The 13852-nt window shown below is 45.5% G+C and overlaps 1 long non-coding RNA gene and 1 other non-coding gene across 2 annotated transcripts; both read left to right on the forward strand.

The window, feature by feature from the left end:
- The first annotated feature begins 4164 nt into the window (after window positions 1-4164).
- On the forward strand, window positions 4165-4329 carry LOC143439900 (U1 spliceosomal RNA). The gene has a single exon (XR_013107903.1). It is a non-coding gene; the product is annotated as a U1 spliceosomal RNA (small nuclear RNA).
- Window positions 4330-4935: 606 nt separating this feature from the next.
- Window positions 4936-13124, forward strand: LOC143439662 (uncharacterized). The gene is made up of 4 exons (XR_013107757.1): window positions 4936-5102; window positions 6788-6943; window positions 8798-8923; window positions 12819-13124. It is a non-coding gene; the product is annotated as an uncharacterized LOC143439662 (long non-coding RNA).
- Window positions 13125-13852: the final 728 nt, after the last annotated feature.

Below are 13852 nucleotides of genomic sequence, written 5' to 3' on the forward strand. Positions count from 1 at the left end.
AAAACCACTGGGCACGGAGTCTATTGTCCTAAACCATCAACTAGTCTGTGTTAGACATCTTCCAGTGGCGGAGTCCGCCACCAGATCTACCAGTCCCCAGTCCACATTTTCCTTGCTTTCACTCCCACCTTGCAGTCTAAAAGAACCGTTCCTTCCTCCTGTCTTCCCTTTTCCTCTCTCGGATCTGGAAGGTCCACCTCCTTCTCACCCAGCGATTGATTTCTTGTCGTCTTTATTATCCAATCAATTAATTAGGGGGAAAATTTCGCTACAAGGGAGACTTGTAACGATTGCTTCCATTTCCTTAGAGTTTGTAGAACTGTTTAAATAGTTTACCTGATTTTGATTTAACTTTGGTAAGTGGTGTCTATCAATAAAATCACCTATTTTGTTTAGATTTTCCAATTTTGTGGCGTATAAGGTTTTTTTTTTGTTTTTGTTTTTTTTTTGTTGTTTTTTGTTTTTTAATTTTTTATCAGAGCTGAGGACGGCACCCAGGGCCTGTGCTTGCTAGGCAAGTGCTCTACCACTGAGCTAAATCCCCGACCCCAGGAGTATAGGCTTTTAAAGTAAGACTAGTGATTCTTTGAATTTCCTTAGTTTCTGTTGTTATGTCTCTTTTTCATTTCTGATTTTGTTCATTTGGTTACTGTCTCTGTGTCTTTTAGTGAGTTTGGCTAATGGTTTATCTACCTTGTTGATTTTCTCGAAGAATTAGCTTTTGGTTTTATTGATTCTTTGTCAGTTTTGTTTTAAATTTATTTATTTCCTGCAATTTACTCCTTTTCGCTGTGTTTGCTTTGTGTTCTAGAGCTTTCAAGTGTGCTTTTAGGTTGCTAGTATGAGATCTCTCCAATTTCTTTCTGTAGGCACTTAGAGCTGTGAATTTTCCTCTTAACACTGCTTTCATTGTATCCCATAAGTTTGGGTATGTTGTGCTTTCATTTTCATTGAATTCTAGAAAGTCTTTGATTTCTTTCTTTATTTCTTCCCTGACCCAGTTGTATCGGTTTGTGTTCTCCTATTAACTAATTGTGTTACCTAAAAAACCTGTTTACAATGTTCTGCACATAGGCTAAAGGAAGCCCGCCCTCCAGTTGGCTCTGATTGGGAAATAAAATCGCCAATGGCCAATGTCTGGGCAGGGAAAAAGAGGCGGGGCTTTTAGGACTCCCAAGCAAGAAATGCACGGGAGAGGAAGAAGGAATTCTGCTATGTAAGGGCCGGAGGACTGACCACACCATGAAGGAGCAGGAGGGTGAGATGCCTGAAATGTAGGTACAAAGGGAAAGCAGCCCCATGGGAGGGCTGCACAGAAGGAAACAGGGCAGCAAAGAAAAAAAAAATTAGAGTTAACTCAGGACTACCTGAGGGAAGTGTGTGCTAGCCGTGGGGAGGTTCAGGAGGTGCCCAACCATTGAGGTAGTAAGGCATGTTAAAAATAACGTTGAGTGTGTGTATCTTTCATTCGCAAAACCAGAGAACTTTGGCGGGTGGCTAGACGCTCCATCACCTGCCGGGAGCTCAGTTGGCATACCCACTGGTCATTCAGTTTTTCAGTTTCCATGAGTTTGCAGGCTTTCTTTTGTTTTTCTTGTTGTTGAATTCCAGCTTTAATCCATGGTGATCTGATAAGATACAAGGTGTTATTTCAATTTTGTTGTATCTGTTGAGGCTTGCTTTGTGGTCAATTTTGGAGAAGGTTTCATGAGGTGCTGAGAAGATGGCATATTCTTTTGTGTTTGGGTGAAATATTCTATAGATATGTTAGGTCCATTTGACTCATAACCTCTGTCAGCTTCATTATTTCTCTGTTTAGTTTCTGTCTTGATGACCTGTGCATTAGTGAGAGTTGGGTGTTGAAGTCTTCCGCTATTAATGTGTGGGGTTTGATGTGTGATTCAAGCTTTAGTAGTGCTGTTTCCTGTTGCTGTTTCCTGTTGCTGTTTCCTGTTGCTGTTTCCTGTTGCTGTGGTTTGTCAAGTGGTTGTGAGCAAAGAGACAAGAAGAAGATATTGGATATCCTTATGATAAAGATTGGACTGTCCCCAAGAAACTCAATGCCACTAATCAGCAGGGGATAATCTAAAGAGGTCTAAGTCCCCTTTCCCTCGAACCTCCTCTCTCCAACCCAGTGTTGCGGGTATTAGAAGGGATTAGGGTGAAATAAGTGTTGGAAGGGTGGTAGGTATAAGAACCCAATAAAATAGCCAGAAAATAGTGCCTGTGTGTGTGTGCATGTGTGTGTGTGTGTGCATGTGTGTGTGCATGTGTGTGTGTGTGTGCATGTGTGTGTGTGTTCTTCACCTGCCCATGGTTCTTCCAGCTCCTGCAGTGTCTATGCCCAGTGGATCTGTGGCAATGGCTAAACTGTCCCAGCCCCAGCCGGGCCTGGAAGACTTGGCCACTGACTCTCCACCACTCTGCTCCTACTGACCAGGTGGCCCATATGGTCTCAAAAGCCCATTCATCTTTAAAGTCTGTGCACTGGGATATGGCCAGTGATCAAGAGGACATTACGATTCCGTACATAGACATACCAAGCTAAGGTACATCCAATTGTATAAAACAAATGCCACTAGATGTGAAGGTACAGATTAAACCCAACACTGTGGCAGTGGGAAATTTCACTAATAAACTTTCACCAATAGGCAGGCCATTTGTATAACAATGAATAGAGAAATATTGGAATTAAGTGACACTTTGTATCAGAGGGACCCAACATATGTACAGAACATTCATGCAAATACTAAAGAATATATAATCCTTTCAGCGGCTCATGGAATTGCCTCTAAAACACACTACATATTAGGCACAAAGCCAGCCTCAACAAATATGGGAATATTGAAATAATAGTCCATATCTTATCAGACAACTATAGGAACATTTAATCCACTAAACTGAACAATCTAAAAGACATGGATACATTTCTAGACACATATAATTTACAAAATGAAATAAATAATTTAAAAAGAGCAAGAGTTAGTGATGAGATTGAAGAAATAATAAAATATCTTCTTAGTAAAGACAGACTGGGTCCAGATGGCTTCGTGCAGGATTCTACTCAATGCCACAGAATTAACACTGACTCTAACCAAATTGTTCCATTAAAGGAAGGAAAGAAGGCTTCCTAACTCTTCGTATGAAACGAGTAGAAACCAGTATTGCCCAGACTCACAAACCAGAACAAGACACAGGAACAACAATAACAAAACCTTATATAGACCGTGATGATCATAGATGCAAACGATCAGAGTCAAACCGAATTTAAGATCATGTTAAAAAAAAAGACAGTGTGGTCGGCCTTTCCCCGGCTTCGTGAGGCTGGTAGGGGTTTCTGTTCTTGGCTTTCCTTCAGCTGGACGTCTCTTTAGTTTTTCTTTGTCCCTGTGTGATTCTGTTTTCACGCGCTGAGAGGCGCGGCGCTTCCCCTAGCCATTTGCGTGCATTTTCCTGGACTTCAGTTATTTGCCCTGTCCTCTTCGAGAGCATTCGCACTTTTACGTTCTTCCCCGTTTCTATGCTTAGAATATTGAATATTAGAATATTCTATTATTCAATATTAGAATATTAGAATATTCTATGCTTAGAATATGCTAAATATTGACCGTATTTAGAATTGTTCTTTTGAATTCTCCATCTATTTCATGTACGTTGCTCTCTTTAGGGGACATTGCCGTAGAACTGGTGATTTGGGGGGACTTCTGTCTGAGGTCATGACAGCCATCACCATGTTTTTGTCAGCCAACATTTGCTGAAGCACTACAATTTTTTTCTACCTTTTACAGGCAGATAACGCAGCTCCCAGACACAATAAGAATGTAATGCCATAAATTCCCACCAGGTGGTGCTCCAAAACTGCCAAGAGCAGATTATACTTGTTGAAAAGGATAAAGAGGGCTTGTGTGTGCCTTAGTGTGGAGGAGGAAGGAGGGTGGGACAGAAATATATATATGTGTATATGCATTTATATATATGTGGTGTGTGTGTGTGTGTGCATGTGTGTGTATGAGTGTATGTGTATATGTATTTTAAAATAGATTTTTTTCATACAATATATTCTGATTATTGTTTCCTCTCTCCCAACTCCTCTCTGATGCTCGATATCCCTCTACCTCCTCGACCCCATTTCCTTTTCTTTTTCTCATTAGAAAACAAACAGGTGCACTTACCTGGCAGGGGAAATACCGTGATCGTGAAGGTGGTTTTCCCAGGGCAAGGTTTATCCATTACACTCCGGATATGCCAAACCCTGTGATTTTTCCCAAATTCAGAAAACTTGACTGCATACTTTGTGGTAGTGGGGGACTGCGTTCATGCTCTCTCTTGAAGAAAAGCAAAAAGCAATGGAAAACAACCAGGCAACTAAAAACTAACTTCAGTAGAATAAAAACAAACAAAGCAGGGTAGGACAAAACAAGCAGCAGAAAAAAAAAAAAAAAAAAAAAAAAAAAAAAAAAAAAAAAGCCAAAGGAAAAGCACAAGAAACGCATAGCTGCAGAGCCACACACAACGATTCCACACACACACTGTGAACCATAATACTAAACCAAAAGACCTGGAAGTTAAAAAAAGAAGGAAGGAAGCCTAGACTAAGCACCATGAGACAAAAGCTTCTAAAAACACCTTTGAGCTTGCTTTGTGTTGATCATTTACTGCTCGGCGTGGGGCCTGCTTGTAAATATGGTTTGTGTATCCAGTGAGACTTCGTTGGAGAAAACTATTTTTCCTTTGAGAGTTGGAGATAGATTCTGGGTTAGGTTTGAGGCCTTCTGTCTCCTTCCCCATCTGACTTAGACCTGTGTAGGCCTATGCATGAACTCTCTGAGTTCACGTGTGCATCGGTCCTGCTGTGTCTAGAGGGTCTTGTTCTCCTGGTGTTCTTCATCCCCTCTGGCTCTTACAGTCTTCCCACCTCCTCTTCTGCAGGGTTCCCCAAGACCTGAAGGAGGAGATTGATGGAGACATCCCATTTAGGACTGTGTTCCAAGGTCTCTCACTCTCTGCACATTCATTGTCCGGTTGTGCGACTCCATATTTGTTCCCATCCGCTGCGGAAGGAAGCTTCTCTGATGATGGCTGAGCAACGCACAGGTCCATGGGTAAAGCAGAATGCCGTTAGGAGTCATTGCATTGCCACGTTCCTTTAGCAGAACAGCAGTATTTGGTTTTCCTTTAGGTCCGTGGCCTATCTAGTCTCAGGTTCTCTGGGCAAGGGTTCCATCTCATGGACTGAACCTTAAATCTGACCAGATAGTGATGGCTGTTCCCACAGCGTTTATGCTTTTATTACACCTTGTTACCTTCTACTTGTACCTTGTTGCTATTGTTACCTCGTAGGCAGGTCACCATTGTAGACAGAAGGGTTTGTAGTGGAGTGGGTGTTTACCTTTCTCCTCTGGTACCTTCCTGAACGTGAACACTAGTCAGTAGCGGGGAAGGCTTTATCTAGACACCAGCTTGACTTCTTCAAGTCCAGTGAGTTATGCAGGTGGTGTCTTTGACAATAGATCCTTTACCATCAATTTGTGGAGAGCAGCTAATAGCTTTGGCAATAGCCGGGATTATTTGAGGGTTTCCACGTTAGGCCAACAACTTGATTAGATGTAAACATTTCTGGCACTGGGGGTTTTATTTGTTGTCCGTATATATATTTTATGTACAGCTGACCCACTATGTGGTGACTGGCATTAGAAATCCTTGATATTTGTTGTGTATCTCAGCTCTTCTACGACACGGCTTCCATACGTTTCTCTGTGTTCCACACAAAGTCCAACTGTAAGTGCTTAATGAATTGGGGTTTATCTGAGTCCCCCAAGTCATCATGGAGTCAGGCTTCTTTCTCTATTGTCTTTCTGGCCTTTGACATCTGCCATGGTAAATCTCAGAATTATTTTTGCTATCTTTCCAGTCTTTCCATGTGTCCCTGGTTAGTTTCTGGTTACTTTCCCAACGAGACCTTTTATAACCCCACCACCACACCTCTGATCATTCATCTTCACAGTCAGCTTGACTGGTCTTGGAGTCTCCTGGGAGAAAGTCCCCTGAGTGTGTCTGTGAGGATATTTCCAGGGAGTGCTAACTAAGGAAGGATGGTGGACCCTGGACATGGGTGTTACCATCCCATGGATTGGAATCTTGAATTAAATAAAAGAGAGAAAAAGAAAAGGCTGTGTGGGTGCCGGTTTTCCCTATCCTCTTTCTTCCCGATCTACTAGGGTGTGAGAAAGCAGCTGTTCACAGACAGCCAGAAGCTCTCCCCATCATGGTGGACAGTATGCTCCAAAACTGAGCCAAAATGCTTTCTTCTACCCTGATCTTGCTTGTTGTCGGGCATGCTGTCACAGCCGTGAGCAGAGTGCCAAGACCTCTCCCTTTCAGGAGGCAACCTGACACCACAGCACAGATAAGGTCCAGGTGTCTTGTGGCTTCTCATCTTTCTGACGCCACACCCCTTAGCTGCCTGCTCCCACCTGCCCTCTCCCACTCCTCCCCTGTGATGCCAGAAAGCACGTTTGGATTTCAGTCGCCATGACTCCTAGTCTTTCATAGTCTTTCATTCACTTGTCATTTATTCAGAGGGATTTAGAGTGGGAGAGAGGAGCAGCAGGCTGGAGCAGCCCTAGGTGGACTAAGCACAAGGAGTACTGGGAGCTCTTCAAAAAATTAAAAAATATAATTACTGCATGACCTTGCAATTTCACTTCTGGCTATGTACCCCAGAGAATTAAAAGCAGGGTCTCAAAGACATGCTACGGCATCACCTTCACTGACGCTGTGTTCACAGAGGCCCCAAGACAGAAGCCATCCACGTGTCAGTAGAGTTCACTGTGCTTTGGAGCGCATGGATTCGAGCTAAGACTAAATGTGTCCACACGCCACACATGTAAGGGAACGAGTGGCCCGGAAGCAGTGGCGGGAGACGGGAGTAGACACGAAATCAGTGAGTAATGCAGGATGCGGAACCCATCTTGTCCTGGGCAAGAGGAGACTGGGGCTGGAGGAGCACGTGGGGAAGAGAGTGGCTCTAGCTCTAGCTAGGTCAGCAATGCCAGCCAGCAAAGGGGCCAAGGAAGGACTCAAAAGAGGGAGAGAACAGCTGCTGGGTAAACCTCGGGCTGAGAGGACCGAGAATGGAGGCCCTGGCAACAGTGTGAAGACTATTAGGGCAGCTGGGTGCAGGGCGAGCCAGACTGAGCAGGGGATCTTGGAGAGCCCTGGGCGCCCCTCCCCTCCCCCCCCCCAAGGTCATGGAAGAGTGACACACTCCTCACAGGAGAGATCTGGTGTCCTGTTGTGTTTAGGCTGTGGCAGTGAAAGGCTGAGAGCTGAGGTAGGGGTGGGGGATGGGGAGTTAGGGGGTGTGAAGTTCGAGGTGGGGGTTGGGAGCATTGAGGTGGGGGGTTGGGGGCTGGGGGTGGGGTGGGGGCAATGAAGGAACAGTGACAGAACAGTTGGAGGTACTCTGGGCACAGAGGTGCCTTCCCTCTGCTCCCTCTCTTCCTCCTCCCATCCCTCCTCCTTGAAAGGCTCAGTCCCACTGGCCCTTGGAAGTGGCATCACACAGGAACCTTCTGCCTGCTTCTTCAGAGACACCGGGCCCTGACAGGGAAGGCAAGGAGCTGTTCCCTCTGCCTATCCTGCTGGTGATGTCTGTGTGGCCTCAGTAACAGCAACCCCCCACCCCAGAAGTTCTTTATTCACCTGTAAAATGGGTGCACAGTAATTTTTACCCACCTCAGAGGTTGGAAGGTATAATTACTGGTTAAAGCAATGTGAAGGCAGATGAAAGCCCGGTGTAGGCCCAGGCTGTCATTAGCACGAGGGCTGTTCCCTTTGAACAGCCTGGAGACTGTCCTTTTGACTGGGGTCACTTAATTGTCTCTCAGTTCCTTAGGCAGACAAGAATATTACAGCCTCCAGGCTGGCCACAAAGTCTTTAAACTTTGGCCACCTAAAAGAGATTGTAATGTCTCAATCGCTGGCTTTTGACCGTCCCCACCCCGCCCCCTATCCTCCAATAAGCTATCCTGAAAAGTCAGTTTTTCATACTACAAACAACTGTTTAATCTCAACCCTTTCAACAGGTGTGAAGAGGAGAAAAGCCGTCTTTATCTCTAATTGACTAAGCCTTTCTTTTCTCAGTTCGCAGTGAAAACCCAGACATTTATGGGCCAGCAAGGATATTGCCACAGGGATATAATAGGGGCAGGGTAGAGACGGTTGGGCCTTGGGGCTCCTGTTCCTGAGACAGTACTTACTTCAAGGTTCCCACTCTGATGTCCTGCCCTTCTGTAAAGCTTGTTCCAGGCAGATCCTCCCGTCATACCACCTCCACACAGGCTATAGTCTATCCACCTGATTCCCACCCTCCATCCCTCCATCCCTCCATCCCTGCAACCCCCCTACCTCCCCCCCCATTTATGCCACCTGTTCCTCCCTTGGGTGTCCTAGCCTGTATGTGATCATCCCCACCCACTTCCTGAGAATTCTGCACACCACTCTGCTCCCCAGTACAACCCTCCCTTATGGCGTTGTGAGGGAGTAATAGAGACAGTGCAGGGAGTATCAGTGACTGGTGTATAGCTGCCTTCAGCACCTTCTCAGTTCTCTTCCCCTGAGGGCCTGCGGACCTTTGCAAAGCAGCTGGTCAGATCATGGTGGGCTGAGCTGCTCTTGCCTCTCCTTGGGAGGCATGAGACCGGGAACCATGAGTGCCTCCCTCCTCTACTTACAGAATGCAAGACATGGAGAAGAGGGCGGCTCCATGAATGGCTCTCATTCTTTCTCATTCTAGACTCTTCTGGCCAACTGCTGACCATCTACACTGACAGATGTGGAGACCACAGGCACGTGGGAGAGCTGGAGTCAGCAGCCTTATCACAGATCCAACTGTACTTTTATCCACATCAAGTTTGATAAGGTACAGGCCTGTACCACTAAGCCTGCCTCTCTCTTAACCTCTCAGCTGTCTACGTCTTGGCTGGCTTTGTTCCCTTTCTTGATTAGATGTTTTCTAGAACAGAGCTCAATTCTTCCCCACCCCTACTTCCTTGGTGCTATATGTAATATAAAACATGCTGTGCTTCTTTAAGTTCTGAGGATACGAGCTTCTGCCTTGCACAGAATACTGCTAAGCCTGTGGGCATAACCTTCAATGCTTAGCTCTTCAGCTCTTCTGTCGGGCCAAAGTTGAGGAGGTGGGGCTTGGGAATACACGGGAGTAGTGAGCCTTGATAACCTTGACAACCTTGGCCATTTTGGGTGAAGGCCACTGAAGTAGTCTGAACACCTTACTTGGCTTATTAATGGTGGAAAGACACCTCTGAGGAGGACCCAAGGTTAGACGCAGACACTGTTTCCTCACAGCCAAGACGTAGACAGCTGAGAGGTTAAGAGAGAGGCAGGCTTAGTGGTACAGGCCTGTAATTCCAGTTACACGACACAAAGGCAGGAGGATCCCAAGTTCAAGGCTTGCCTAGGCTATAGAGCCTCAAAATAAAAAAAAAATTTTTTTTGAAGGTTGGCTGTAGCTCAGTGGTGGAGTGGTTGAACGTGTGTAAGTCTCTGGGTTCCATGCCCAGCACCAGTTCACTGCAAACAACAGCTCCTTAACACACAGTGGACCACTGCCCCCTTTGGAAGACCAGAGGGAGGGAGCTGGTCTACTCCTCTGCTTCTGGATCGTCTCAGGGAAAAGTATCAGGATCTGGTGGGAACAGGCTCTCCTATTACATGTCTGGGCTGAGGATGTGATACGGTAGATACTCCCCAAATGTGAAACATGCATGTTAACGTGGGAGGGGATGGGTAGCTCCGAGGCCTGGACGTGCTTTCACATGGAAAGTAGGGAGCATTTGTGGCAAGACTGGTAGCCCATCTGAGATGCACAATCACATGCTGGTTTTAGAGTGTGCTTGAGTAGACTTTTAACACAGGTGTGTGTGTGTTATCAAAAAGTACGTGTGTGTGTGTGTGGGGGGGTGTGTGGTATGTGATGTGTATGGTGTGTGTGTATGTGGTGTGTATGATATATGTGTGTGTGGCGTGTGATGTGTATGGTATGTGTGGTATGTGTGTATAGTGTGTGTGGTATGTGATGTGTATGATATGTGTGTGTGTGTGGTGTGTGATGTGTATGGTATGTGTGTGTATGGTGTGTATGGTGTGTATGTGTGTATGTGTGTGTGTGTGTGTGAGGTCAGAAGAGGGCATCGAATCCCTTGGAGCTAGAGTTACGGCTGGTTGTGGAGTTGATGCAGAGAACTGAATTTGGGTTCTCCACAAGAACAGTAAGTACTTTTAACCACTGAGCCATCTCTGCAACCTTAGGCATTTATCAGAATAACATTTGAATCTGTAGAATTGAGTAGAGCAGATTGTCTACTCCAGTGTGTGTTGACCTTATCCAATTAGCGTTCTCCTCAGGGTCCTCAGGGATCCCCAACAGGCAGATTTTGGGCCAGACTTACAGTCCTTCCCTGGGCCCTCCTGGTATCTGGTCTGGTGTGGCTGTGGGTGTGTGCCTCTCAACCAGCAAATCCGTGGATGAATACACCCCACTGATTCCTGGAGAACCCTGATGAACACTCACCAAAGTGTTCGGAGTTAGGGATGAGCACATAAGCTCTTACGGACAGTGCACTTGATCAACACAGTTGTTTGACATACGTCGGAAGCGGGGGCAGATGGAGTGTGTGTTACTTGTGTTGATGTTACTGAATGGATCTCATTCTGTGTGAATCAAAGAAGGGGAACAGGTGCTGTTGGGGAGTGACAAGGAGACAGGCACCTGTCTGATGCTTTTCTTCTAACAAATAATATGCAAATTATGTTCTACCTCGGACTACCTAGTGCCTGTGGCTTCAAAAGTCACTGGAGACTGAACCGTAACTAAAATACCCTGCATGAGTGCTAGGATTCATCATGACACTCCATGTCATTTCTGATAAGACTATGGAAGAAAGACTGATTAAACCTGCCTGCACCAAGGCCTCTCTGTCTTCTCTCTGGCCTTGCTTCCTTCACACTCATACTAATCCTCTTAACAGGAATCCACTGTGTCTGGAGAGGAGCCACACAGCAGGGATGAACGAGATAACATTACATCATTCTGAGCTTCTACAAGTCTGGGCAGCTGATGAAATTATCCATCACACTGAGCAGTGGAGGAACTAAGTCCCTGGGGGGTGGCATCTCTGCTCCAGGTAGCACAGGTGGAAAGAATGTGATTGCATCCCAAGGCAGCTACAACCTGCTCCTACAGTGCAAGCTCACAGCCAGGAGGGACTGAGAGCTTTGGGGCCAATGAGTTGGAACATTAGATATTTTATTTTTACATTTTTCCTTCCTTCCTTCCTTCCTTCCTTCCTCCCTCCCTCCCTCCCTCCCTCCCTCCCTCCGTCCCTCCCTCCCTTCCTTCCTTCCTTCCTTCCTTCCTTCCTTCTCTCCCTTCCTTTCCCTCATTTTCTTTGTGTGTGTGTGTGTGTGTGTGTGTGTGTGTGTGTGTGTGTGTGAGAGAGAGAGAGAGAGAGAGAGAGAGAGAGAGAGAGAGAGAGAGAGAGAGAGAAGCTTTAATTCAGTCTCTTCTTGTTACTGTGGCAAAAGATGGGCTCTGTCTGCCCTCCTGCCCCTTGGGTGGGGCTCCTTTGGCTTTTTCATGAATCTCTTTACATGGGATGGTGGATACGGTAGGGGCTTGGTGCCAATGGACTTGACTGGACAGTGCTGTACCAGTCACTACATTGTTTTTCGGTTGTTTTTGTTATTGTTTAAGACAGAATCTGTTGAAGTTCAGGCTGGCTAAGGATGACCTTGAACTCCTGATCTTCCTTTACCTCCTGAATTCTGGGATTACTGGTGTGTACTACTGTTGTCTTAGAATCTCCAGACAGACCACACCAGGCCAATATAGTTTCACGTGGGGTTTATTGTGGGGGAAGGGGGCAAAGGTGGCAACGAAGACAAGGGAAAATAGAGAGAGAGGTCAGAGGGATCTGCCTTTTATTTGAATTGTGACGTAGCCGCTTGCAGGAAAAGATGGGAGGTGAGCCAAGTGGATTCTGGGAATGTATGGCAGTAGCCATGCCAACAGATGTTTGGGTCTCTGTAGCCTATGTGTGATGTCACTGGGTTCAGAGACAATTTGCTGTACTGGTTCCTGATACCAACATACCTTCCTGTTTCTTATCATAAAGAGAAGGGGAAAAAGTGGGGAGAGGGAAGCCATTGGTGAAAAGGGAATAGGGGCATGGTGTCTCTTAAACTGCTTCCTGCTGTCTAGGGGTGTTGTCAATTTTGGGGTGTAGCTGACTTTCACCATTGGTGTCCACTTGGTAAGCATTTGCATCAGGCTCCTCTGTGGACAGCAGCTGGTAATCCTGTAATGTTGGGAGCCGACTTTAGTAGAAAGCGGCTAGATCAACTTTGCAGCCATCTGGAACCATATACCCTGATGAAAGACTTGGTTGTCAAAAGCCTATAACAGCTGAAGCACACTCTGATAAATATCTTGTTTATCCCACATAGCTTGTTTTGCTGTTTAGTGACCTCAGCTGTATGGTGCACGTGGTAAAGTGTTTTCACCTGTGTTCTCCTGCTTGTGTATATAAATACCTCAGAATTCCCTTCAATAAGAGAGACTTGAGGGAGACTTGAGAAAATAGAAGAGACTGAATCACACCCTGTCTTGTCTCCATTCTTCGTGTCTCTTGCCCCAAGAGCCACACTCTCTCTTGACCAGAGCACTTAGCCCCAAAAGTGTTGAGGAAAAGTGTTGAGGCAGAGTGTGGGTCTCAACATTAGTGGTGCCCGAACAGGGACTCCAGTAAGCGGGATACAGTGGAAGACACCCTGCGCTGGAGAACCAGTGGACTGAAAGAGCCTCAATGTTTGGACTCCAGTAAGCGGGATACAGTGGAAGACACCCTGTGCTGGAGAACCAGTCAACTGACAGAATCTCAACGTTAGAGCTCCAGTAAGCGGGATACAGTGAAGGACACCATGGGAATTGGAAGCGGTCATCCTCACTCCTGCGCTGGAGAACCAGTCGACTGACGGAGCTGGCTGAATTCGGAAGTGAAACAAAGGTGATTGCATAGTAACAAAAACGGGGCAAGAAATAAGTAAATAGAAACAGATGAAAAAGGATTTAAAGATGCAAGGAGTAAATTGCAGGCTGCTCTGAGTCAAGAGAGCCAAACAGATAGATAAAGGTTATAGTAACGAAAATGGGGCAAGAAATAAGTGAGTAAAAACAGATGAAAAAGGCTTTAAAGACGCAAGGAATAAATAGAAGGCTGCTCTAGACAGAGCTAAGCAGAATGATAATGTTAATAGATTTAACTTTCAAAATGGGTGTGATTCTGAGTTATATAATATTTTTCTGGATAAAAACTCAATGTAAAGGTTTTTCTGGTTACTGGCTTAAGGAAAGGCTAATTTGGAAAAAAAGGTTTTTCTATGCGTTTTCTAATGAGGTCATTAAGGTAGTAGTTATGTCTTCCAGAATTATATGGATCAGACATGATAGAGGTAGGCCTCCAGAACACTAGATTTCAGAGAATCAAAATAATTATCTTGATACTAAACCTTGTTTTGAGATTTGTATATTGCAGAATACACAGCTTTGGAGAATGAATCTTATCACCTGCATGTTCACTGATGCCCTGGACTTCCAGCTGGATGCAGTTAAGACAGACTTCAGATGCTTATCAATTTACCCTTCCCCTCATTCCTCTTCTAAAAGTCAACGCCCATGTTCAGCTTGAAGAAGTTAATGAAGAGTCGGCGCTCCAATTCCCTGGACCTGGGGACTGAGGTGGTTAATATTAGGCTGTCTTTATCTGTATAA

This window comes from Arvicanthis niloticus, chromosome 27 (genome assembly GCF_011762505.2).
Source record: "Arvicanthis niloticus isolate mArvNil1 chromosome 27, mArvNil1.pat.X, whole genome shotgun sequence".
In the NCBI taxonomy this organism is placed as follows: domain Eukaryota; kingdom Metazoa; phylum Chordata; class Mammalia; order Rodentia; family Muridae; genus Arvicanthis; species Arvicanthis niloticus.